General features: G+C 33.3%; 1 pseudogene; it reads right to left on the minus strand.

Moving 5' to 3' along the window:
• On the minus strand, positions 1-26011 carry LOC149558744 (uncharacterized; annotated as a pseudogene).

Here is a 26011-nt window from a genome sequence, read left to right on the forward strand (position 1 = left end):
CTAAAATGAGGAGCTTTCAGTGTTAGATCCCAATGCTCTTGCCGGGTTTGTGCTGTTGTCCAGGAATTCTGATATAGTGGCTGTTAAATTGGAAGCACTCGCACCTTCCATCATTGTTGTCTTGAGGCTCTCCAAGGCCTTGGCTACATCTTTCATGGAAGGTCTTTCCTTGGCGATTCACTACTACAAAGCAAGCCAATATGAATAAATGAAATAAGAGAATTATTATCTTCTATATTTTCATTCACACCTCTCCATAGTCGCCTGTCAATAATTTCTGCCAGTCTGTTAGGAAAAGATGACCCCATCTAATTTTTGCAAGCTCATGTCTTCCACAAACATTTTGACATGCCCAAAATATATGGGCAAAACACACACAATTTTTTTTCCACATAAGAACTACGATTCAATAAGATAATATGGTCGTAAAAGATTTTAGATGTTTAACTATAATGGAACTAATTGTTCGAGTAGTTAAATTCAGATAACCATAGGTACTTTGAAGCTAGATGCATATTCACCATTGATATAAAATGGTTACAACTCGATTGAAGCATATCATAAAATAGATAGTTTGGGTGAACTTAATGTTTCTAGTAATTCAATTTATTTAATTTAAACGACTAATTCCATTTTACTAAGGTCCTAACCTTTCAATGTTTTTTTTTAATAATTCCTTAAAATATTACCTCCTAAGGATGACCATAGATTATCACAACAACTATTCGATACGTCAAAATGACCTACTAACTAAAATGACATCTATCTCTTAATTACATAACCTTGTTTAGCATCAATTTAATTATGAACAATATACCACTAACCTTATAATGAACTAATTAACTAGTCCCTTCTGTTATCTTAATAACTTGAATGACATTACAAATTTAATCATTTACTTTAGGTTGACTATCATTAATTAACCCCTTTCAACTTCATTCTAAAATAATTACATCCCGATCCATGATCTATCCTAAACAAAACTTATCAATTACTAGGACACTAACATTAAGAGAATTTGAAAAAAAACTCTAACAGATCAATTAAATATAACTATTCATTCCATGCTAACTATGTTTTAAAACTTTAATTCCAAAGTCTAAACTAACCTTAAATATACACATACAATAGACGCAAACTTTATTATCAGTTATACTATCTACATTTTAATTAAAAAATTTCTTCAACATACTTATAACAATTTAATTTATATTAATCTAACATTTACAATTGAAATTAAAGACTAGAATCAATTCAATAAATCTATTAGTTAATCTAACTATCTCCCACTTATATAAAACTAAATAAGAACACAAGGTAAAATACAACTATAACAAAGTATAACTAAATTAGAACTAATTAACTTAGACTATCTTAAACCAAACTAGCTTAGCAATACTATCTAACTAACATAAGATTAACAAGCTAACCACCTTCAAAAAAAACTAATTACTAACATCTATACTAAAATAAAAATATTATACTATGTTTTAATGCCATAAAATGACTACTGATCTGATTATTAAATTAATGCTAACCTAGTTAAAAACTAACAGTAAATCTTTAAAAAAAACTAACCCAACATCTCTAAAACTAACCTAGACTACCTACCCATTTCCTTTTCCCTTGCGAAGTGGCCTAGCCACCACTTGGCTCTCCCTCATCATGACCCCCGCTTCCCTATGCAACTGTACGTTGCCCCAAGGTCTGCCTCAGTGTAGTCCTGACTCCCCTTACGTGAGAGATGTGCAATGAAAGGAGATCAGCGCATAAGGAGGGAGATATGGGGCGGGGGCGGGGGGCGGGGGGGGGGGGGGGGCTGGTTAAAGTTAAGAGTTTAGTTTTAAATAAAAAGACTTCTTTGCTCCCCTTTTGAAGTGACAGGGTCGTCAGTGGCATAGTACCCATACTGGCAGGTGTTTGGGATTGCCCACGCCTAACCCTTAAATGGGAAGTAGACAATAAGGTAAGAGAATGAGGTTTAGGAGATGGTAAGGGTAGTAATGACATAAAGTTTATTAGGTGGATTTTGATAGGAAGTGTTAACAAGAATAACTATTGCCACCCAAAATTTAATATTATAATGTATATTTGTGTCAATGAAATTTGTAAAAGATTCTCTTTTATTTATTTATTTATTTTTTGAAGGCATCAAGCAAGAATATGCTCTATTGTCTTTGGATCAAACTTTGCAACTCTCATACAAACTCCAGAGAGCAAATTTGCTCCTGGGGGTGTTCTTTTTTTTTTTAAGTAGAAAATTTTCTCATTAAGCTATATTGTTTGGTTGTTATGAAATTAGTGATCTCTATCTTTGTGATCACATTGATTCCTTCTTAACAAGCATACTAATACAAGGGTGTGTATAAAGTTATAATTTGTTTGTCTTTCCTCCTATAGTTTATGTTTTATTAATCATCATATAACAAGGTATATGTTCCTTTTATTCAGAATTTAAGGTGATGCATAATTCTTAATCAAATTTGATTTTGTCAATTGTAAAATTTAACAAGGAGAGAGTAACTTTTTTGTCCACAATGTAGGATTTTCATTTCCTCTTACTACTTAGACACCAAATTGGGAGCTTCAACATATCAAATTACTTTTCATTAACATAATTGAAAACTTGAGAATTCATAATTCAAAGACATTATCTATTGATCTATTTTCTCACATACATATACATAATTTGAAATCACATAAGAGCAATGCAAGGAGGTTTTCATAATCTTTTTCTTCTCTATTATTCATCATGGTTCAAGGCTCCATCGAGAAAGAACCAGTAAGAAAACTCGATGTCCTTGCCAATACATCCAAATTTAAATATGTTTTACATAATATTACAATTCAATTGAATTCACTTCTAGATCCTTCACAAGTGCTTTCTTCCAATACCTTCACTACCTCAAGGAAAACAAGGAGAAGACAAGAGCTGACCAAGGGTAAAACATCACAACATCAAGAACAATTCAAGCATACACCCCAATCCGATTTTACACAATCGGTCCAAGCATACAACCTGACTAGGGGGGAGGTGGATTTTTCAAATGGGAGACGTCAATCACCATGGTCATAACATAGCCCTTTCGAGGCTAAAACTTCAAGAACTTTCGTTCTTCTACAAGGCCCTTTCAAGGCTATTACCACAAGGACTTTTATTCCTTTCCATAACAAGAATTCCCAATATCAAACAAGGTATGTGATGACAAATAGGGGCCCATACACCCTACCCTCTTTCCCTCCTCTCACCATGAGAGGAGACTCTACACCATTGAGGTCCAACTAAGGCCCTTCCCCCGTCTAATAACGAAAGTTTCAAAGTCTTAACGATGTAATCGTCCTCATGTTTATAATCTTAAGATGTAATGTAGAGAACCTATACTTAAACTGTTATCAATCTTTCCAACTTAGAGTTTTTTAGTTACGATTTTTTTAAAAAAAAAAAAAATTGTTTGTTTTTGCCCCGGGGTTTGGGCATGACACCCCGTACATGGCCACTTCTTCCCTATTCAAGGGTGAGTAATGCCAAAAAAATTCCCATGAAATCCTCTCAAAAAAAAACATCAAGACAAGCATAAGAATAACATCAAGAAAGGGTTAAAATCCCTCCAAACCAAACCCAACACACAAGCAAGCAAAACAAGGAACAACACAATGCCTTATGCTTGATTCAAGCATAAAAAACATGAAGAACAAATTCAAAAGAGTGAAGAACTCCTACCTTCACAAAAATTTATGGTAAAATGGTAAGTTGAGAAGAACCTTTCCCTTTTCTTCCTTCAATCTTCAACTTTCTCCAAAACTAGAGATTGGGTAACAACCTCAAAACTACTCCAAAATGCCTCTAAGTATGATCCTTAACTCAACTAGACTTCAAGTAACCTCAAGATGAAGTTTGAGTCACCCACTCAAGTAAGAGACAATCAATTTTTGCAATCAATCAAAAATAAGATTTTTGAGTGACCCTAAAAGTCAAGCAAAGAGGCTAAGGGGGTGAAAAGTACTCCCCACCCATACCCTTTCCCCTAGGGCACTTAAATTTAATGCTTTTAAACCTTAAAGACTTAATAGGAAACAAAAAAAATGCTAAGGGGATAGTAAGACCAATTAACAACCTTCAAAGAAAGACAAAGCAAAGATAGCACAAATTAACAAGGGGTTCAGTTCCATCTTTCCATTGGGTTTCCCGGCTAAATATCCTGCATACTCATTGCACACATCAGTAGTTCAAGAAACACATGCATATATGTAAAAATTTGTATTAAAAAAATCATGTAAATTAAAAAAATCTATTTTCTAATACTCAATTGTTTATCTCATTCTGTTTATTAAAATTGGAAAAATCAAAGTGTTAGTTCTGCATTCATCCACTTCATCATCATGCATGTTCATAAAGTATTAAATGATGAGATCAAATCTTTGAAGGTAAAACATCACACAACATAAAATAACATAACTTATTCATTAATTCAGATTAAAGTACCAAAATAATCATCGTTAGGCATTGATATACCTAATCATCATAACAGCACCAATTAAAGAATACTGAACTATCTGAAGCATAAAACTTGATCATCGAGATATCAAATCAACATCCTCATTATTAGGTGAAAACACTTCGTACCAAGGTAAACCCACAATAATGGGTTCCACTTTAGTGGGACAAAGAAACTTGGAAAAATTGCTCAATTTTTGGATTTCTAATTTTCGACTGTTCGCGCGAACAACCGAGACATGTTCGCGCGAACATGTACACTGGACATGTTCGCAAGACCATGTGCGTGCCTAATAAGGCATGTTCATGCGAACATGTCCAGTGTACATGTTCGTGCGAACATATGGCGCTCCGATTTTCGATGCTTTATATTGCGTTTTCTAATTTTTGAATGTCATTTTCACGACGATTGTTGATCGGGTGAACGTTGGGGCAAACATGCATTTTGTCTACCTCTGTCAACGTCATCCGGTCGTTTTCCTTCTCATTCTTATCATTGGGTATGTGTAAATAGTATTAATTTAATATTTTTAAAGTAGATTTTAATGTTTTCTATGCATTTTTTTAATGTTTTAAAAGTATATTTGAATGTTATTTACGTTTTTAATGGTTTTGAAAGCATATTTAAATGTTAATTTAATATTTTTATTGTTTATTTATATTAATTTAGAAAAAATATATATATATATTATATAGAAAACATTAGAAAACAATTTTAGAAAACATTAGGAAAAATAGTAGAAAATTTAGGAAAATTTTTAGAAAACAAATTTAGAAAAAACATTACAAAAACATTAGAGAATTTATAATTTAACATAAAATTTAGAAAACAAATTTTGAAAAAAAGGTAAAAAAATATTAAATAAATAATAGAAAATTTAGAAAAAAAACATTAGAAAACTTATAATTTAATATAAAACTGAGAAATCAAATTTATAAAAAATATTTTTAAAAATTAGAAAATTTAGAAAAAAAACATCAAAAAAAATTAGGAAATTTAGAAAAAAAATATTACAAAAACGTTAGAAAATTTAGAAAACAAATTGGGAAAAAAACATTACAAAAATATTAGAGAATTTATAATTTAATATAAAATTTAGAAAAAATATTAAAAAAATATTAGAAAATAAATTTAGAAAAACATTAGAAAAAATATTAGAGAATTTTTAATTTAATATAAAATCTAGAAAAAATATTTTAAAAAATTAGAAAATAAATCTAGAAAAATATTAGAAAAAATATTAGAAAATTTATAATTTAATATAAAATTTAGAAAACAATTTTTTAAAAAAGCATTACAAAAAATTAGAAAATTTAGAATTTAATATAAAATTTAGTAAACAAATTTAGAAAAAAATATTAGAAAATTTATAATTTAATATAAATTTTTAAAAACAAATTTAGAAAAAACATTAGAAAAATGTTAGAAAATTTATAATAATATAAATTTTAGAAAAAAAATTTATAACAACATTACAAAAACATTACAAAATTTACGTCAACTACAAATTTTAGAAAACATATATATATAATGTTAAATGTAGACATGTATGTCTTCGATATTAATGTTTATGTATATATGTCAAATTCACCTTTATGTCTTAATCTTAGAAGTTTAATTAAATGACATATCTTAAGGGTCTAGATCCTAAATTGTACATGTAAAAATATAGATTAGAATGTATAATTTTTTATTTTGAACATAGATGTACATGTATATTTGTTCATGGTTAAAAGTAGATGTATGTACATGTTTTTAATAAATTCACATATTTATATGTATAATTTGTGTATATGTTAACTATTGATCTTAATTTATCTTATAAAGTTAAGTGTAATTAATTATATTTAATGACACATGTCCTAAGGGGAGATCCTAAATTATACATAAGAATGTAGATTAAAATGTATATTTTATTTCATAAATGTACATGTAAATATGTTCATGTGTTAGATATAGGCGTGCATACATATGTTTTCAATATTCATGTTTAAATGTACATATATTATTATTTTTAATGTCTTAATAATTAGAAGTATATAATTAACTAAATTATTTAATGAAATGTCTCAAGGGGAGATCCTAAATTATACATATATAAGAGTGTAGATTAATTTGCATATCTAGGTATGAATATAACATACGTGTACATCCAAACCCTAACCCTAACCAAACCAAACCCTAACCTTGATCTTAAAATTTAATTTATAAACCCAAGATTATAAATACCCTAAATCATAATCTTGAACCAAATCATAAACTTCATATGCTAAGTTCCCTCATGTATTACAACTAGCAATCGCACCTTAGTGTGCAATGGGTACGTCGTAGATGTATGGAAGATCAATTATGTATGTCCTATTTTTAATCTGTCCCTCTCATCCTCTCTATTTCTCCTCATCTCTTTACCTTTCTATCCTATAATCTATATCTATAATTATAGTCGTTCACAGTTAAAACATTTTCTATTTCAGATTTGTTCACACAAGTTTCATAATAATAGAACCTGGGCAATTCCCACAAGACAACCCACTGCACATTGCACTGCATTTTTAAGCTCTTCCCAAGAATCGAGTCGGCAACTCAAGAATTGAACCTAATAAGTCTTCCATACAATGGAACCCACCCTATCTCTAAAATACATTGCTCAAATTCTTACAATCTCAAAAAATACCTCTATAAAACTGCATTAAATATAATATAAAAGAGAACAAAGAAAAATGAGACCTGGTTTGGATTTGTAGAAAAATCTCCGTACGTAATTTTGGGAACAAATTTTTCATTTTCAATTTTGTTGGGAGCTATTTGTCTTAGAGGTAATACTTGCTAAATTTGAAGGCTGTCTTTTTGGGCAAATTCTCCTTCCTCCTCACTATCTTCATATTCTACCAGATTTTCATACGCATACAAATTTATACATAATTATAAATTATTGTGAGAAATAAAATACACAGATGCAAAATAAAATCTATATAATAACAATGAATCATATGCCACACTCGGCATACCATTTTAAATTAATAGCAAATTAACATAAATCTTGGCAAGCTAAGAAATTTTTTCACTGCGAAAGTTTCTGGTTGCCAAAGAGTGATGAGAGAATGAATTTATGCTCGCTCTGACATTGAGGTCCGCGTAACTTGTTGGCACTCAAAATTGCATTCCCATTTTGAGTGCATGTTCGTGATTTTGAGTCAGTTTTGCCCCCTATACACGCTTTTCATGCTTGTGTCTCGGCTGTTGTCTTGTTAGTCAATGTGGTGTTTTATATTTCTAACACTTTTCTTTCAGCCTATGCATATGTTTCATGATGATAAACTGACATTCTGAGCCATTCAGTGAAGTTCCATTTTGAGCATGTGTCATTTTGCATTTTCTACCCAAGTGTCAAACAGTGGTCAGAAGCCCAGTTTGCCTTTGAATATCTTTTACTTGGTTATGTTTCATGGTTCGCCACTTTGAGGATTTTTAATATGCATAACAAATAACCTATTTTTCAATTTTCAAGTCGTTTTGACATGTTTTGACTAGGTTTCGAACCTCTCAAAGTTGGTCAGTTATCTTTGTTGTAAATCTGCAAATTATGCATTTTTCTAGGTAGCCCTATTTGACAGGTAATAACTTTTGACCAGTTGAACCAAATGAGAAAATTTCTTTTGCATCATTTTCTAGGGGTAAGAGACTTGCTATGCTCCAGATTTAAAGTCATTATGAATCCGTTTGATTAGTTTTCAAATGCGATTTTGAATGCCATTTATAGAGTTTCACTGGTAATCAGATGCAGATTGTTCAGGTGCCCTGTTCGTGATGCTATATCTTTTGATCTGGGATTGGTGGGATTGAATGGTTTGTTCCCCTACATTCTATGAAAATACTTTAAGTGTGCCAGTTTAAGACCTTGACGAATCCATCTTCACACTTTTCCAGGGCCTTTCCATTTGCCAAAAATGTTATTTTGATGTTGTTCCCTGTCCTGCAGTTCCAGGTTGCCAACTTCAGATGCTTGCCAAACGCGCCTCATGATTCGTCATGAGCCCAAATCACAGAATCATACTCTCCTCATGGCAAAGTACTAGTGCCCCAGTTTTTAGAATCCCAAGTGCTCGTTTATTCAGTTTTCGAAGCTCAAACCAAATGCACTTTGTGGTTTTCTGACTTGTTTAATCTACAGGTAGTTTTAATTGGGCATGTTCGGAGGTCGATATCTTTTGACTCCGATGTCTTCATGTGATGAGATTTTGCAAGCCTGTTGAATGTGTCAAAGAGATGATATATCCAAGGTTTCGGAGCCCGATCACATGTTTGAATCAGTTTTTAAAGCCAGGAAATAGGCTTCCTAACACAGTTTTCTCAATGGTGCGAAAATGTTTTAAAATGGTTTTTAATGATTAATCAGCGAAGAAAGGCGTCTATCTGTAGGGCCACATCTTTTATTTTGTGAATAGCCCCGCTGCCTTTATCCCACATTGGCGAGGATGGGGGACTCTTAGTCATTTTAATACCCAGTAGCGCAAAGGCTTAAGTGTTTGAATGGTGATTCAATCGATTCTATGGTTGTCGAAGGCCTCTTCGCTAGAATGCACTGTTGATTGTAAAAGTTAGCCTGAGTTCTTTCATATGGAAATGCCTATGGTGTAATTATAGTCGTTCACAGTTAAAACATTTTCCATTTTAGATTTGTTCACACAAGTTCCATAATAATATAACCTGGGCAATTCCCACAAGGCAACCCACTACACATTGCACTGCATTTTTATGCTCTTCCCGAGAATCAAGTCAGCAACTCGAGAATTGAACCTAATAAATCTTCCATACAATAGAACCACCCTATCTCTAAAACACATTGCTCAAATTCTTACAATCTCAAAAGATACCTCTATAAAACTGCATTAAATATAATATAAAAGAGAACAAAGAAAAATGAGACCTAGTTTACATTTGTAGAAAAATCTGCGTACGTAATTTTGGGAACAAATTCTTCATTTTCAATTTTGTCAAGAGTTTCTAGCTGCCAAAGAGTGATGAGAGAATGAATTTATGCTCGCTCTGACATTGAGGTCTGTGTAACTTTCTCAAGTACATGTCCTTGATGGCTTTAGTTCTCATTTAATTTCTATAATTCTAATATAAATGTATATATTAGAGGAAAGGTCTCAATGGTTATATATGTAAGATTTCTATGTTTGATTTTTCTTTGATTATTTTATAATGATCACAATATGTTTAAATAATTTCACCTTATTAGCTAAGTTCTAACTAAAGCAACTATAAAGTACGAAAAATGAAAGTCCTCGATATATCAAAGTTATACTTGACACATCAAGAGTATTGAAAGAATTGCAACCTATGTATTTGTAAGGGTTTCACATCAATATTTAAGAATTTTTATATAGGTGATCATAAGGTCCTAAATCTTACCCTAAAATTGAGCCTAATTACACTAAACCCCTATTTCAAAACCTAATTGAGGCCTAACTTACATTAAAATTAAAATAAGTTGACCCTAATCCTAAATTGTTAAAAACTACATTTGAGATACATGCACATACATGAAACTTATGACACTTGTTTTAAATGATATATATGTAACCCAACTTGAAACCTGAACCTCGAAACATTATCATTTAAGAGTAATAATACGGGCCTTTTAATTGAATTCTCTAATAATACGAGCCCCCAAAGTATATAATAAAATCCTAGAACAATAAATTAACTCTAACCATAACCAAATTCTCAACTTTAAAGTTATCTTATACTTATATGCAAATTAATCTAGGTCTGGATGTGTTACAGATTATCTAGGTCCATGATGTGTGATCTATGTTCAATTACATGTGTATAATTTTTAATTTTAAAAATAAAAAATTGTGTGTACAGTAGGAAATTTAGCTCTTTATACATTTCTACAGATATGGCTTCACACGATCAGCTTGATGCAGCTCCTAGTGCGACACCTGATGTAGTTCCTGCTGCGGCACCTCATGTAGTTCCTGCTCCGGCTCCAACTGCGGCACAAGTTGATGCGGTTCCTATTGCAGCCCCTAATGTAGTTCCTAATTTGGCTCCTTGTGTAGCTCGTGGTGGGGCTTGTGCTACAGCTTCTGGTGGGGCTCGTCGTGTACCTCGACGTAGGGCTCGTCATGCAGCTCATGTTTCGGCTCCTGGTGTGGCTCTTGTTCCAGGTCAGGCTACACCTGCAACTCCTACTGGAGGTCCTGTTGCACCACCTCCACGCATCGATATCGATGTTGTATTTGCATTTTCAGAGCAGGAGGTTGCCAGACTGCAACACTCTATATTGACCTCTGAGGATGGTCTTTATAGAGACATATGTGTTATGATATGTAGGAGTTTACAGGATTTGACAGCTAGGTTCAAAGCTCACCATTCATTTACTCCTAACATATTAGCTTCCATATCTAGGGAGCTTAGGGCTGAGGTTTCAGGGACTACATCGTTCGATGACGTCAAGAGGGTGGCCCCCAAAGACATCATCCAGAGAGAGCTCTTTCCAGAGTATGAGGGGACACATGGTAGGGTGAGAGGCTATAGAGTCACACGATGCAGAGACCCTATTATTGCTAGCATGATCTATCCACAATTTTTAGCTGCACATGGTCATTATCCTAATAATGGCCAGATACCCCTTTATTTTGCACAGAAGTTGTACGCTGAGTTTCGTATAGGGCTTAACATCAACTACCTTGATATTCTTGGTTATTGCGGACAAGGGCGTGGTTGGATTGCAAATTGTGACCAGTATTGCAGTGTAGATCGTTTGCCACCTGCAGATCTTAGATAGTTTGTTGGACCGAGGATGCCTCCTGTGACTCTTGTACACGCGCCTATTGCAGATAGAGTCATCATTGCTTCCCAGAGGGAAGCAATTGACACTATTGGGCAGATTGCACCTGCGGCGGCTAGTATCACGTCAAATTCTATTGGTCATTATCTTCATAGTTGACATCCTTGTCCACTTGGTCGACCATCTTCACAAGCATCTAGTAGCACTTCAGGTGCCTCCTCTGATGATGCATATAGAGGTGTTGGGCTACCACTACCAGGCGATATTCGTGGTCTTTCAGGACAGTAGACACATATGGATATGGCACAGTATTTTTTGGAGGATATGTTGCACTTGATTAGCTATATTTTTGATACACAGAGGATTCTAGTACACTCGGTGATGGATGTTGTTAGACAACATCAGAGCCCCAACATAGTTCCATAGACACAGGCCTCCACACCAGTGACGGATGATACACCTGTGCATAGCTCACAGCATTCAACACCAGGCTCACGACACTCTACAGATGACTGGAGCATACGAGTTGGAGATGTCCATATCATAGCTAAGGGTCTTGATGATTTTGGTGAGCAGTTGCGAGGCCTGTCTGAGATTGATACTAGTTCGAGCCTGGGTATTTCATCGTACATGGACCTGTTGTTCGGACCTGGCAGCACTGATTCTACACCATTACCTAGCCAGATACACAGTCCACTTCACTCAGATTTACTAGGAGTTGGACATGGAATTTTAGGCTCAAGTGCATCAGTAGATGATACGATGGAGTCTGTTGATCATCCTCCACCTCCAGAGACCCAAGTACATATATAATTTATTTTTAATTTTAAATATATATGAAATTAAAAAATATGTTCATTTATTGAAAAAATTAGTTCATATATATATATATATATATATATATATATATATATATATATATATATATATATATATATATATATATATATATATATATATATATATATATATATATATATACACACACACACACACACACACACACACACACACACATATGTAGATATTTAATTTAATCTTTAACTCATAATAAATCATGTAGGCACAGATCGCTAAGCACAGGGTTACACATACTGTTGGTTCAGGGCATCATGTACATGAGATAGATGATTCTATTGAGGCACCTAGTAGTGCTCGGGTACTTGAGTTTTAAATAGTTTGTTTAAAGTTATATGCAAGTTTGTATTTAATTTGAATGTACATGTACATGATGCACGTATGTATATATATGTTTTAAAGATAGAACTCTAACACATGTGTATGTATATATATGTATATATATTTGCAGGGCTCGGTTGATGCGCCTCGACGAGAGGATGTACAGGAGACTCGATTAGAGGGTCATGTTGTTCGTATGCGTCTTGAGGGGTCCCTCTAGTAGTAGATCAGATTTATATATTTTTTGATGCATTTATATATTGGAGACCTTCCAGTTTACATGTACACATCATGTGTATTTTAGTTCCTTGATGACATACATGTACTTTCACTATTTATTTGATTATTGAGTATTTCAGTAGTTAGATACTAGATCACCTGTATGTATATATGACTTTTTATATTTTGCTACATACGTGTATTTATTCGAGATTTACAGTTTGCATTTCAGATACATAGAGATATATTAGATCTATAGATGTTTATTCTTGAGATGTGTATATGTGTACATGTGTATTTTTTTTGCACGTTATAGCTATAGAACATGATCTTGAGACGTGTGTACATGAATATCAATTATCAATTAGTAGGAAGTTAGAAAGATACATATTTCTTAAAGTATCAATTACTAACTCGCTAAAGATAAATATTAGTTTTATGTGGATAAAAATATGTTAATTAGGTAAGCCAATACATTATTTTAGAAAACTTTTACAAAATATAATATTAAAAAAACATATTAATTTAAACTAATTTAAACTTTAAGAGTAAATGACCATAGATGTAATAAAGTAACATTAAAATATATAGTTTTCTAATAAACTAACCTAAATGATAACTATGAACTTATAATCTTACAATTTTAAAAACACATTTAATTTTCACTTATGAAATTCAATCTAGTTTGAAAAAAAGTTGATAAATGAATTTAAATTATTAAATTCATCCATGGTACAATTAACTTAAATTATTAAATTATATAGTGTTTTAATAAACTAATGATAATTAAGAACATATGATCGTACAATTAAAAACACATTTAATTCAAGATGAAATTCAATAGTTTGAAAAGAAGTTGATATTCAAGAATTGTAAGATATTAAATTATTTTTGATATAAATCTATAGATAATGATTGTGTAAGTTTGAACTAACTTAAAGCCTATTTATATCAAGTTGTTAAATTATTAAATTCATCCATGTGGTACAATTAATTTAAATTATTAAATTATATAGTTTTTTAATAAACTAATGATAATTAAGAACTTATGATCATACAATTCAAAACACATTTAATTCAAGATTCAAAATTCAATAGTTTGAAAAGAAGTTGATATTTAAGAATTGTAACATATTAAATTATTTTTGATACATATCTATAGATAATGAAATTGTGTAAGTTCGAACTAACTTCTAGCGTATTTAAATCACTTGTTGTTAAATTATTAAATTCATTCATAGTACAATTAATATTATAGTTTTTTAATAAACTATGATAACTAAGACTATGATCATACAATTAAAAACACATTTCATCAAAGTTGATATTCATATTATTATAAAATAAATCTCAAAGGTCTAATCAACCATGATGTACACTTATAACATGTAATATCTTTTCATGATCTTCACTATCTAGTCTCCACTTGCGACGTACACGCTTAAGTTTGACTGGATGTAGATAAAGCTCGGTAGCAATGACCGGGTGGTTGTATTGTAAAACCTTGTTGTCACGTTGATAATCAACAAAGTGTATTCCATGTTGGACTATTTTTTCTTGCTTCAAATATGTTCCCTCTATCACAATAGAACCTGCACCACAAATTTAAGTATTTAAAAATTTGATAGATATTAAGTTACCTAGATATATATTTATTTATTTAAATATGTATCTACATACATGTATATGTATAATTTAGCTATAGGGAACAACATTCCATCGCTTTCTTCAGGGTCATATAACTTTGTCCTCTCTGCAGTACATTGCAATAAATAATAACTTACACCTTCATGATTTCCAGGCTCAACAATCACTGCAAAGACATCTCCTGCATAACAAACTTATACATGAATGTATGTGTACAATATATATAACACCGTTGAAATCAATTGATAATTAAAATTAACAAGTTGAGATTAATTTTTATGATACTCACCCACTTTTACCAATCCAGAGATATGATTATAATCATTAGAAATCAACAGAATATCATCAAAATTTTCATCATCTTTATCAAATGTATCGGTAACATCAAGTGGTACCGAAATCCATGCACCTGTATATCCACGTGTTTGATTGATGCATTCTTCATAGTCTTCATCAATGCAGCTATCACAAAAACATGAGTATTCTCTTGTCTTCAATGTCCAATTGCAATTATCTATACTCATGACTGAATGTAAGGAACATGTATTTTCTATCCTCTTGCAACAATGTATGTTTTTTCTATTAACACCTGAAAGTTTGAATTAAATTAAAAATATAGAAAAATTGAATTTAAACTTCAACAAATTGAAAAATAAAAGTTAACAATAAAATTTGGGAACTTAATTGCATAAAAGTTAAACAGATGTACACATCCATACCTGTTATCTCCCAGAAGACTCTATATGGTACCTGTCGACTCATGGTTGATGATGTCCTGACCTCATCTAATGCAAAATGAGTCTTACACCATTCAACAACATCATGTGCATCATTTATACAAACTCCCTGATAATTCATTTGATACTTTCGCAAAGCACGTTTGATGCAAGCTCCAACACCATCATGTTCACCTTTTCCATGGCCACTCTCGAAGAAATTCCATATGTGTTTTATATTCTCATTGCGATGATATCTACACAATGCATAAAATGGTCTAGATGATTTAAACTGTGCAGCACATCCATCAGACCAAACATAATGTTTATCAACATTTATGTTTCTTTCTTTCAAATTAGAAAAGAACATATTGAAGCAATGTTCTACATAGTGAATGTCATGGTTTTTATCATCACCTATATAAAAATGATATTCCTTTATAATTACTCGTGCTTGAACTGTACTCTGAACACCATCCAAATCTAACTGTGCATGTCTATAACAAACATGTACCATAATTGTTCCAAGTGGAAATTATCTCTCAGAGTTTGAAACTGTTGTGCTTGCCACTTTGCAACAAATGCATGACGAATATAAGGTTGAATCAATTTCTTAAATCTGTCCATAAATGTTAGAACAAGCAACTCCTCTTCAACATATTCCAACCTTTTTGTTTATTTCCCCAACTTTGTTTCATTCTTGACATACTTGTAACTTTTGCAATTCAATATTTTTGTTACATCAATATTTTTAGTTTTCAAAGGAAATAGAGCCAATTCACCACATGTTTCACATAATCCTTTGATGCAATTTATTTGACCAGCTGGATCATCTATGTTGTCACACAAAATGGATGATATAAACTCACTTCTCCTACTAGGAGGAGCAACATGAAAACCATATGTGTCTTCTACAAACTTTTGAAATACCTAATAGTGGAGATCAAACTCAATATGATGACGACAACAACACATTTCAAACACTTTGTTTGACCTCACAAAGTATGGCTTCAATTTTTCAAGCAATGTTTGACCAACTTTTACATTAGGGTGTTGACTACAAAATGACACATATAACTCATGTTGTGTTGTGTCCAACCAATGTTTTGTATGATGTTCATATTGACCAGGTGCAATCCTATGCTTGATAACATCTCTACTATTTGATGAAGGATGAGTGTTATCAATCCAAAATGATATGATTAATTTTTTTAATAACTCTTCAATCCTATCAGAACGAGGTGCTCTACACATGATTGCCTAATTTCCCTCCATAGTACTGTCATCCAAAATTAATCTTCTCTTAACATATTCTCTCATTGTTTTCCTACTAAAACCCATTTTAGACGAAATTGAAGATATTTTTCTATTTTGGGTCATATTCTTACTTACAACAGACATCAACATCACTTTTCTTGCCACGGACTTATCTTTAGTTCGAGAGTTTTTTCCTATGTTTCTCAAACCTTGTTTAACATTTTTAATCAGATCAGTTTGCATGTTAGAAAATCTTCTCTTTTTTGATGTTGTGTCTACACCTAACAATTTCAATACCTCTTGCAACTTCTTTTGTTTAAACAAAAGTGAAAGCAACTGAGCTTGTTCAAGTGTTATCAAATTGAGTAATAATTTCTCTTATCTTCTTATTCATTGACCTTTTCTTAGACAAACTTAATGATTGAACACTAGTTGCAAGTTTTCTCAATTTATCCACATCCATTTTAAGTAAATGATCTAAATTCTTATGAGAACTATTATTCTTTACAGATTGGGCAATATTTAAGATTTCATCCATACCAATTCTTGCACCTAATCCCAACCCTTCTCTGACTTCTGTTACTGGAATTTCTACAGGGACTGATCTTGAGCTTTCTCCAACATTCATTGTTTGAGATTCTGTAGGGAAAGATTCTGACTCTTCTCTGACTTGTGTTATTTGAACCTCTGTAGGGAGTGATCTTGAGCCTTCTTCAACATTCATTGTTTGAGATTCCATAGGGAGTGTTCCTAACCTCTCTCCCATATGCACTACTTCTACTTCTGTTGAGCCTTCTTCAACATTTCCTTCGCCTTGTTTAATTTGATGATAACGTGTCGTAGTCTTCTGAATATTTCTTTGTTCAGCTTCATCAAATATTTTCCTTGCATATTTGTTTTGCCTTCCTCTCTTGTTTCCCATTATAAAATCAAAAAAAAAATAATTTATCCCTTGCCTCAAGATAAATTTCGTGCAATAACCAAATCAAAAAATCACTGTACAGATTTGTCTGTCGCTGTCAGTACTTTTATATTGTTTGACAGAAATCAATAGAATGTAGTCATTTGCAACAAGGAATAAATATTCATCATTATATGACTAAAATCTATGAGTCGCATTCTTTACAAGTGGCAAAGCACCAAATCCTTCTTAAGCCATCATTGAATTACAAACAAATAACATGGTATGAATACTAGAATGTTTGTCAGGTAAAAAATAAATTTTTCTTTCTTATAAATTATATAATTTTTTTGTCTCTTTAATTTTTTCATTCTTATTGTAGGACTAGAAAAATAGGTTAAATGCATAACATACTATGAGAAATCACAAAACCCAATCAACATACATTAGCGCCCACTAGTCTACCATGAAAGCTAAACTAATAAAAAGAAGCAAACACAAGGTTAGAAACCCCCTCTTTCATTTGTAGCTCCCATGTCCTTCTTTCTTTTGCAAATGATGTAGCTCCAAAGTTTCCTAAGATGCAAATTTTGAGTGTTTTGAGTGATTTAGAGTGTTTCCTAAGGTCTTGGGATGCAATGCAAGTTGTGGAAGTGCAGATTATGGTTTTGGAACCTAGAATGAAACACCTAATTACCAAGTGCACTCTAAAACTACCAAGTATGCCCTGAAACTACCAACTACGCCCATGAAGTGTGCAGTTGGTAAAATAGGGTTGCAATTGATAAAAGATGTCAAAACTTGATAATTAAGATGTGGGTATGCAAGATATGAGTGTTTTTGATATTTTTAAGTGTTTAGGGATGTTATGCAATGTGAGGAAATGTTAAATGACCTAGGGTTTTGATATGCAAAGTGCAAATGTCCTAGGGATGTTATGCAAGTGCAAATGCAAGGTGTCGTTTTGAAGGTATGCAAGATGAAGATTATGATGTGCAAAATGAAGGTTAGGGTTATGTTTTGGACTTGGTAAGGATGTTAAAGGTAGGTGTACACAAAGTGGACTATGCAAGGGATGGTTTCCTATGGTTGATAATGACATTTAGGCTATGCAAAATGAGGATAGGTGATCAAGAAGACAAGTTGGTTGATGGACAATTTGATAGGGGTTGATAGTGAAAATGATGCTAGGGTTTGAAAAATGCAATATGAGGAGGATATACCACTAGGGTAAGTCAAAAATGACATTTAAGAATATGATTATGCTAATGATAGCTCGGTATACATAAGGTTTTTTGAACTTGGGTGAAATCTTTACAAGGTATTAACCTAAGACTTTAACGTTATGACAATAGACTTTGGATCTTGACCAAAAAAATGACAAAAAAAGATAAGATCAAAATGACAAAACCAAATCTACCTTGACATAGGTAGCAGTTGGGAAGTTGGGCTAAAACTAAGGCAATTCTAAGAGCTATGTTTTCCAGATTTTTTGTTGAAAAATGGGTCAAACTTTACTAGTGCCTCTACAGAGAGATCCGTAAAGGCCCAAATGTTGAAACCTTAGCATTAAGCTTTTGAGTCACCTATGGAGGTACACCAAAAAAATTAACATAATTCAACTTACGATTTAGGAGATCTAGGTACCCAAAGTTAGCCTAAGCGACTACTAGGTCTCTTTCCCAAATTGGTGTCATTGTTGGTGAATGTATTGATAGGCTCCACGAAAGGACTGAGATTGTTTTGGCCTAGTCATTTGCATTGTTTTTAATGTCAATAAAAATAGCTTTTCACCTTTCTAACAAAATAAAAGTTTATCGTTTAAATGCATTATTCATCTTCTTCTATTTTAAAATATATTATTTAATATATATTTAACCAAAAAAAAGGTATCTATGTAAATATGTATATGTATCATTATTACTATTTAATATAATTATACCTAATCTATTTAATCTATTATTAATTTTTACTTGAAAATAATAAATAAAATATATTACTCTTATAATACATCTAAAATAAAACGTGTTTTTTATAATATATTTTTTCTTATTCAAACATTAATATTTTCTTATTATGTTGATATTCACTCAAAAGGAGATTTAAATTTGAAATATTAGTAATATAACAATGTTGTAAAAGCTTCAAAAATAATTGAAATTCTTAAATATAAATTTATTCAATTAAATAGGTTGCATTAATTCTTATGTTTATAATAATTTAATGAAAAAATAATTTACAATTAAAATGTATACTTATTAATTATATTATAATGAATGTAAATATTTACAATAGTTATATATAGATCACTACTCCAAATGATAATTAAAAGATAATATAAATAAAAAATGTCATCTAACAAACTTAAACTTGTAATATTAAATGATTCATAATAATATATTTTTAAATTTAAATATATAATTATTTGATATGTTATAATTGACATAAAGAAAAAATAATAATTTGAGAGAGAGAGAGAGAGAGAGAGAGAGAGAGAGAGAGAGAGAGATGTGGTTTGGTAGGGTGGGGGGTGGAAAGGAGATAGAAAGAGAGAATATGCAAAGGGAAGAGAAAGAGAGAGTAAGGGATTGAGAAGAAGAGGGATATGGAGATGAAAGGAAGAGATAAATGTAAAGATAGTAAGAATGAAATATATAACTAAGAGAAGGTAGAGAGGGAGATATAGGGATAGAGACGGATAAAGGGAGAGATGGAGAAGAAATATGGATATAGAGGAGAGGTGTATGTAGAGAAGAAAAGGGATAGATGATGAGAGAAGTAAAAGGGGTAGACAAAGATGGAGGGATGAATATAAAAATGAGACACAAGTAAATAGTGTTTGTGTGTGTGTGGGAGAGGGAGAGAGTAGTGAGGGAGAGACACATTCAAGGAGATAATTCGAAATGAATGCTCAAAATGATGTGTAGGACATCCGAAATGATGGTTAAAGTGGTCAAGATGAGGGTTGGGTATGCAAAGATGCAAGATGGAAGATGCAAAGTGATGATTTTTGAGGTGAAATTCAAAGGATGCAAGCTTAAATGCTAATGATTGCAATGTGAATATGAGGGATACTAAAAAGGTGCAATATGAAGTCTATATGATGCAAGTATGAGGCTCAAACTATGAAGAATGCAAGTGGATGCTATGCAAGAGTGAAATCTATGTTTTGCCAAGCACGTTTAGGAGCACAAGTTGCCATGTTTTCTAAGGTTTGAATGTATTGAACCAAAGTTTGTGATGTTTTGACAATGTTTGATATTTTGACAAGGTTTTGCATGTTTCCAAGGTGTAAATTTGAATGTTGGCTTTTATCTTGATTATGTTTTACACACACGCAAGACACATTAAGACAAGAATAGCTATTGTTAAAAGTGAACAGTCACACCACAACCTAGGCTTTAGGACTGTATCCACTAGATTCCTACTTGAATCAAAGTTTAGCCGCGCTTATCTAGAGCGGACAACTTAGGACCTTGGCACCACAGGCTCCCCCTTACAGCGCACTCACTTCTCGAGGCTACCAAGATCTGCTTCCCAAGGGGCATGACTTCCCAAGGGACTTTTGTCTCTACTAAGGACTGCGAGAATGTAGGATGTCTTCATGGGCATGGGTGACCCCTTGAGCCAGTGGATAGAAAGGATTTTGGCCACTAAAACATGGTTTTTAGTAAGGGTATTTCGTTCAGCAAGTGAGTGATAAACTTCCTTAGAAGGTCTCCTAGCCCTAAGAACCGGGGTTTGACACACCACAAGGGTACTGGAGGAGAGCTATCACTCAGCAATACCGCCGACACAGCTTTCACCGTAATCGAGTTTTATATAGCGGCTGGAACATTGACCTGGCTTTTGGCCAATTACCCCTCTGAGGTCGTCCCCTGGCATACCCAATATCGAGTATCTTGGTCCAAGGCATGCCTCCTATAGAAGTTACATGGATTTCTCTTACACCCAAGATCCACGAATGGTGAAGGGAGAGGATACGGCCAATGCAACTCCTAGGGATTTAAACACTGTAAACATGCCAAAAAGAAAATAAAAAGTTCATTTTAAGCACCAAACGAAGTGTTATTTAATCTATTAAATCCACACACATGATTTTAACAAACACACAATGGTCTTCGACAACGTCCTGCAAAGCAAACATTAGTAGTTTTTTATGATCATATCTTCATCCCACAATTGCCACATGCTGCAAGGAGACCATTAGTAACACAAAATCATCTAATCTATGTTCTAGAAGGAAATGAAAACTTTAGATTATTTCTTTATAGAAATTGAGAATTCATAAAGAGTTATGGCACATTTATTTTTATTGAATGAATTTGATTTGAAAATAAAATTAAATATTTTTCATTAATTCAAATCGTGAATGAAGATAGGAAATATTGATGAAAGCGTTAATGAAGATAGGAAGAAAATTAATTTGCAACTATTGAGAAATCTCTCACCTGCCTTCGATGTATCTGTGAACGAAATTCATGGCAAAGACAGGCCTGCAATGCACTATCAGGTTGATGCCAAATACGAAGATTGGTGAAACAAAATGACGTCTATGATGGAAATTTGCACTCAATGATTGAAACGCGAGACGTGGCACTGGTTTTTGTTTCGCGGATAGAATGATGTTTCGCGGATAGAATGATAGACGTAGGTCCCATGTATGGTAATTTTTTGGTTTTTTTGACTGTTCGCACGAACACAAAAAATTAGACATGTTCGCGCGAACATGGCCAATTAATTTCCCGACCATTGTGAAATTTCAATGTGCATGTTCGCCTGAACATATGTTCGTGTGAACATGCTTTATATGTTCGTGTGAACACCATGTTCAGGCGAACGCACAAAAATAAGAAAATTTCAACCCATTTTTCATTAAAAAAAATTGTTTTGCTCTTTTGACTCCCATAATTGCAGGAGAATGATCTTCTACTGTAAAATAAAAAATGTCAAAATGTGCTGCTCGGAGCAAGCTTTCCAATGACTATAATTTCAATACATATTTTAGTCATTAAGACTTTCAAATATGAGGTTAACTCATTATAGGTTCATTACCGAGTAAACATCAACCAACTTCGACACCTCGGGAAAATTAGTAAATTAGGTCAATTTTTTTTTGAAAAATATGTAGGCACTAGTTTATTGAGATATCTTACTATTCAAAAAAAAAAAAAAGGTTTATGATAAATTAACTTCAAATTATCTGTGTCAAAAGGAACATATGTCTGAATTACGATTCATGTCACTTCAAAACTTCATAAACTATACAATATTCAACAAAAATAAATCAAACCAAATGCAGACACTGGATATTGATGTTATAAATCCAACGCCGAAAGAATTGCTTCATTATCATTTCTAGAAAAAAAGTTATGTGTGTCAAACGGACTGTCACTCTTTAAAATATTGAATTTTATTATGTATCACTTTTCGGAGGAGATAAAAAAAAATTGACATAAATAATGTTTTTTTTTAGATTAAAAAATATAGTTGCAAAGTAGGAACAAAGTACTCAAAATCACTAGTTTATGCCATCTTGAAATTATTTATAATTTTGGAGATATAGTCACTTGAACGGTGACGTTTGTTGCAAAAATATTGATTTTAGTGTCAAAATTAGTCAAAAAGTAGAACCCATTATTGTGGGATCACCCACCATCATTAGTAAAAATCAATATTTTAAACAGTCAGGGTGATGTAGTAGTTCTTGACTCACTAAGTGTCTAAAACATGAATGAAACAACAAATCTTAGTTTCTTTTAGGACAATCACAATATAAGCATTTCTTTACATCCATTTCAATCTCATATGACAGTTTTAACGGAGAATTCATATTAGATAGTTTCATACGAGGAGGGTCCTTACACATTTCATCACTTGGCCTCTTCCTTGTAACCATCTCTAATGTCAGAATCCCATAGCTATAAACATCCCCCTTGATAGAAACACTCCCACCCAATCCATACTCTGCAATCAATTTTAATCATTAGAATTCATGAGTAGGTAATAAGAAAAATAAAAATGTTAATATAAAGAAAATTCAAACAAATTACTTGGAGCAATATATCCAATGGATCCTCTGAGTGCAAATGTTGTTGTACTCAGTGAATCTACAGAACTTGTACTAGTTAATCGGGATATACCAAAATTAGTGACAAGCACTGTCATGTCAACATCCAGGAGCACATTGCTTGGTTTCAAATGACAATGCACAATTTGTAGTGGACAATCATAATGAAGGTATTCCATGCCATGGGCTACATCTACAGCAATGCTCAAACACTCATTGAATCCCAATATACAAGACCCTTCATCATCCCTCTCAGGGTGCAAATGCCTTTCCAGGCTCCCATTAGGTGCAAATTCAAGAACCAAACCTTTTAAATCAGGGTAGAAAAATGCACTTATTATTTTAATGAAGTTACGGTGCCGAATCCTCCCTAAGAATTTGCACTCTCTTAAAACTCTTAAGTGCCTCTTCATTTCTCAAATTGAGTGTCTTGATGGCAATCATCTTTCCATTGGTCAAGATGCCTTTGTAGACAGATCCAAAGTTACCCACTCCAAACAAACTTGACTCATCAAATCCGAAAGTTGCTTTGACAAGATCTTGACAAGAAAACTTCTTATAGCTGATCTTTTGGAAAAAAAACCTTGAGGGAGGAACTAGCTTCCTTGACGATTTATTCCTCCATAGCATCAATAAAGTGTAGAAGCATAATACAAATATAGTGGTTCCAACAACTGATAAAACTACATTCTTAAGCAGCGAACCTTTTTTCTGGGTCTCATACAAGCATGGAGGCAAGGAGTAAATTTTTGGGCCACATAGGCCTGTATTTCCCATAACCAATATTTCAATAGTTCTATTAGGAAATAACCCTGCTTCTGGGATCTGCCCTGACAAATTATTGAAATAAAGATCAATTTTTTTGAGATTTTTCAATTTGGAGAGTAAAAGTGGTATTTCTCCAAAAAAGTCATTGTGGGACAGATTTAGATGCTCTAACCCTGTGCAATCTCCTAGAGAGCTTGGAATGACTCCAGTAAGTCGGTTTCCAGATATATCTATGGCTTGAACCATTGTGATTTTACTAATCTCCCTTGGCAAGGACCCTCCTAGAAAATTCCATGAAAGATTGAGGTAGAATTGTAGATTTTGAAGGTTGGTAATGACTTCACCAGGTATCCTCCCCACTAGTTTATTATAAGACAAGTCAAGGAGATCCAACTTTTGACATCCCTCCAAACTAATAGGGATCTCCCCTGATAAATTGAAAAAGTTTTCTGAGCTGCGGGGAGCTATAAAGAGAATCTGGTATTTTGCCAGAAAAATGGTTCTGACTAAGATCTAAGAGTCCCGGACCTTGCATTTCACCTATCTCACTTGGAATGCTCCCTTCTAATTTGTTGCCACGCTCGTACAGTCGCTCAAACACGTGGAATCCTTTGATTCCATATGGAATTTTCCCGCTGAGAAGATTGTCACCTAAATTCAAGTAGCTTAATTTTTTGAGATTGACAATTTGTTGTGGTACGCTCCCACTTATCATGTTTATTGGTAAACTCTAGTCAAAGAGTTTGGAAGACAGGTTGCCTATGGATGGGGGCAATACACCAGTGAAAGAATCGTTTCCCATTTCTATTTCTTGCAAGAGGGAGCAATTTGTGAGAGTAGTGAGAAAGGCCAATGTGTTACTGCTGCCACTAACAGGTTGATTGCTGTGTAAGTAAAGCCTGGCTAGACTGCTCAACTTACCCAGCTCCACTGGAACTGTTCCACCGAGATTGTTTCTGTTCAAAGCAAGTTCTTGGAGACGGGAACAATTTCCAATGGAGTTGGGTATTTTTCCTCTGAGCTGATTTCCCCATAAACTGTGGTATTCCATATTGGGGAACTTGGTACCAATTTCCGGTGGAATATGTCCACTTATCTGGTTCTGAGATAAATCTAAGTCATTCAATCTTGTGAGGTTTGTTAAAGAGCTGGGAATGGTGCCTGATAGGTTGTTTTCAGAAAGGTAAAGGAGCTGTAGGTGAGTGAGCATGAACAATTCAGGAGGAATGGGGCCTTGGAGTTTCTATTCATGCAAACCAAGATGAGTCAAGGCAGAAAGATTTCCTAATGATGAGTCAAGGCAGATAGATTTCCTAATGAATTAGGAATGAGACCATAGAGCTCATTTCTGCCCAAATCCAATTCAAGTAGTGCGGACATATTTTGTAAAGAGGGTGGAATGGTATCGGTGAGAGCATTAGCGCCCAAGTAGAGGTACTTCAAACGTGTGAGAAGACTGAATTGAGGAGGAATGTTGCCATGCAGTTGGTTAAAGGAGAGTGCTAGATAATACAAACTGCGGCATGCGGCAAGAGTGGGTGGAATTGTTCATTGCAATTGATTGTCATCCAGCCGGAGTATCCATAGATTTGAGAGTTGGCCGAGTTGAGGGGGAATGTTACCAGTGAGGTAATTTCTGGAGAGATCAAGGGATCGAAGAGAGGAGAGATTCCCCAGAACAGGGGAAATTGCGCCATCCAAACCCATTTGGGTTAAATTGATGGCACGGACAGAGCGAGAATTAGTACGACAGGTGATTCCGGTCCAATTGCAGAAATGGGGAACGGGAGTCCAGTCGGACAGAAAAGAAGTGTTTTTCAAAACAGCAGCTTTGAATTGCAAGAGTGATTCCTCTTGGTGATGATGATGAAAGAGAGCGCTGAGAGAATGAGGAAGAACAGAGATTGAAAATATGAAAAACATAAAAAATGACAACAAATGAGCAGCGGCCAT

This window comes from Cupressus sempervirens, chromosome 5, assembly GCF_028749045.1.
Source record: "Cupressus sempervirens isolate cs-2001-9-10 chromosome 5, ASM2874904v1, whole genome shotgun sequence".
NCBI lineage: Eukaryota > Viridiplantae > Streptophyta > Pinopsida > Cupressales > Cupressaceae > Cupressus > Cupressus sempervirens.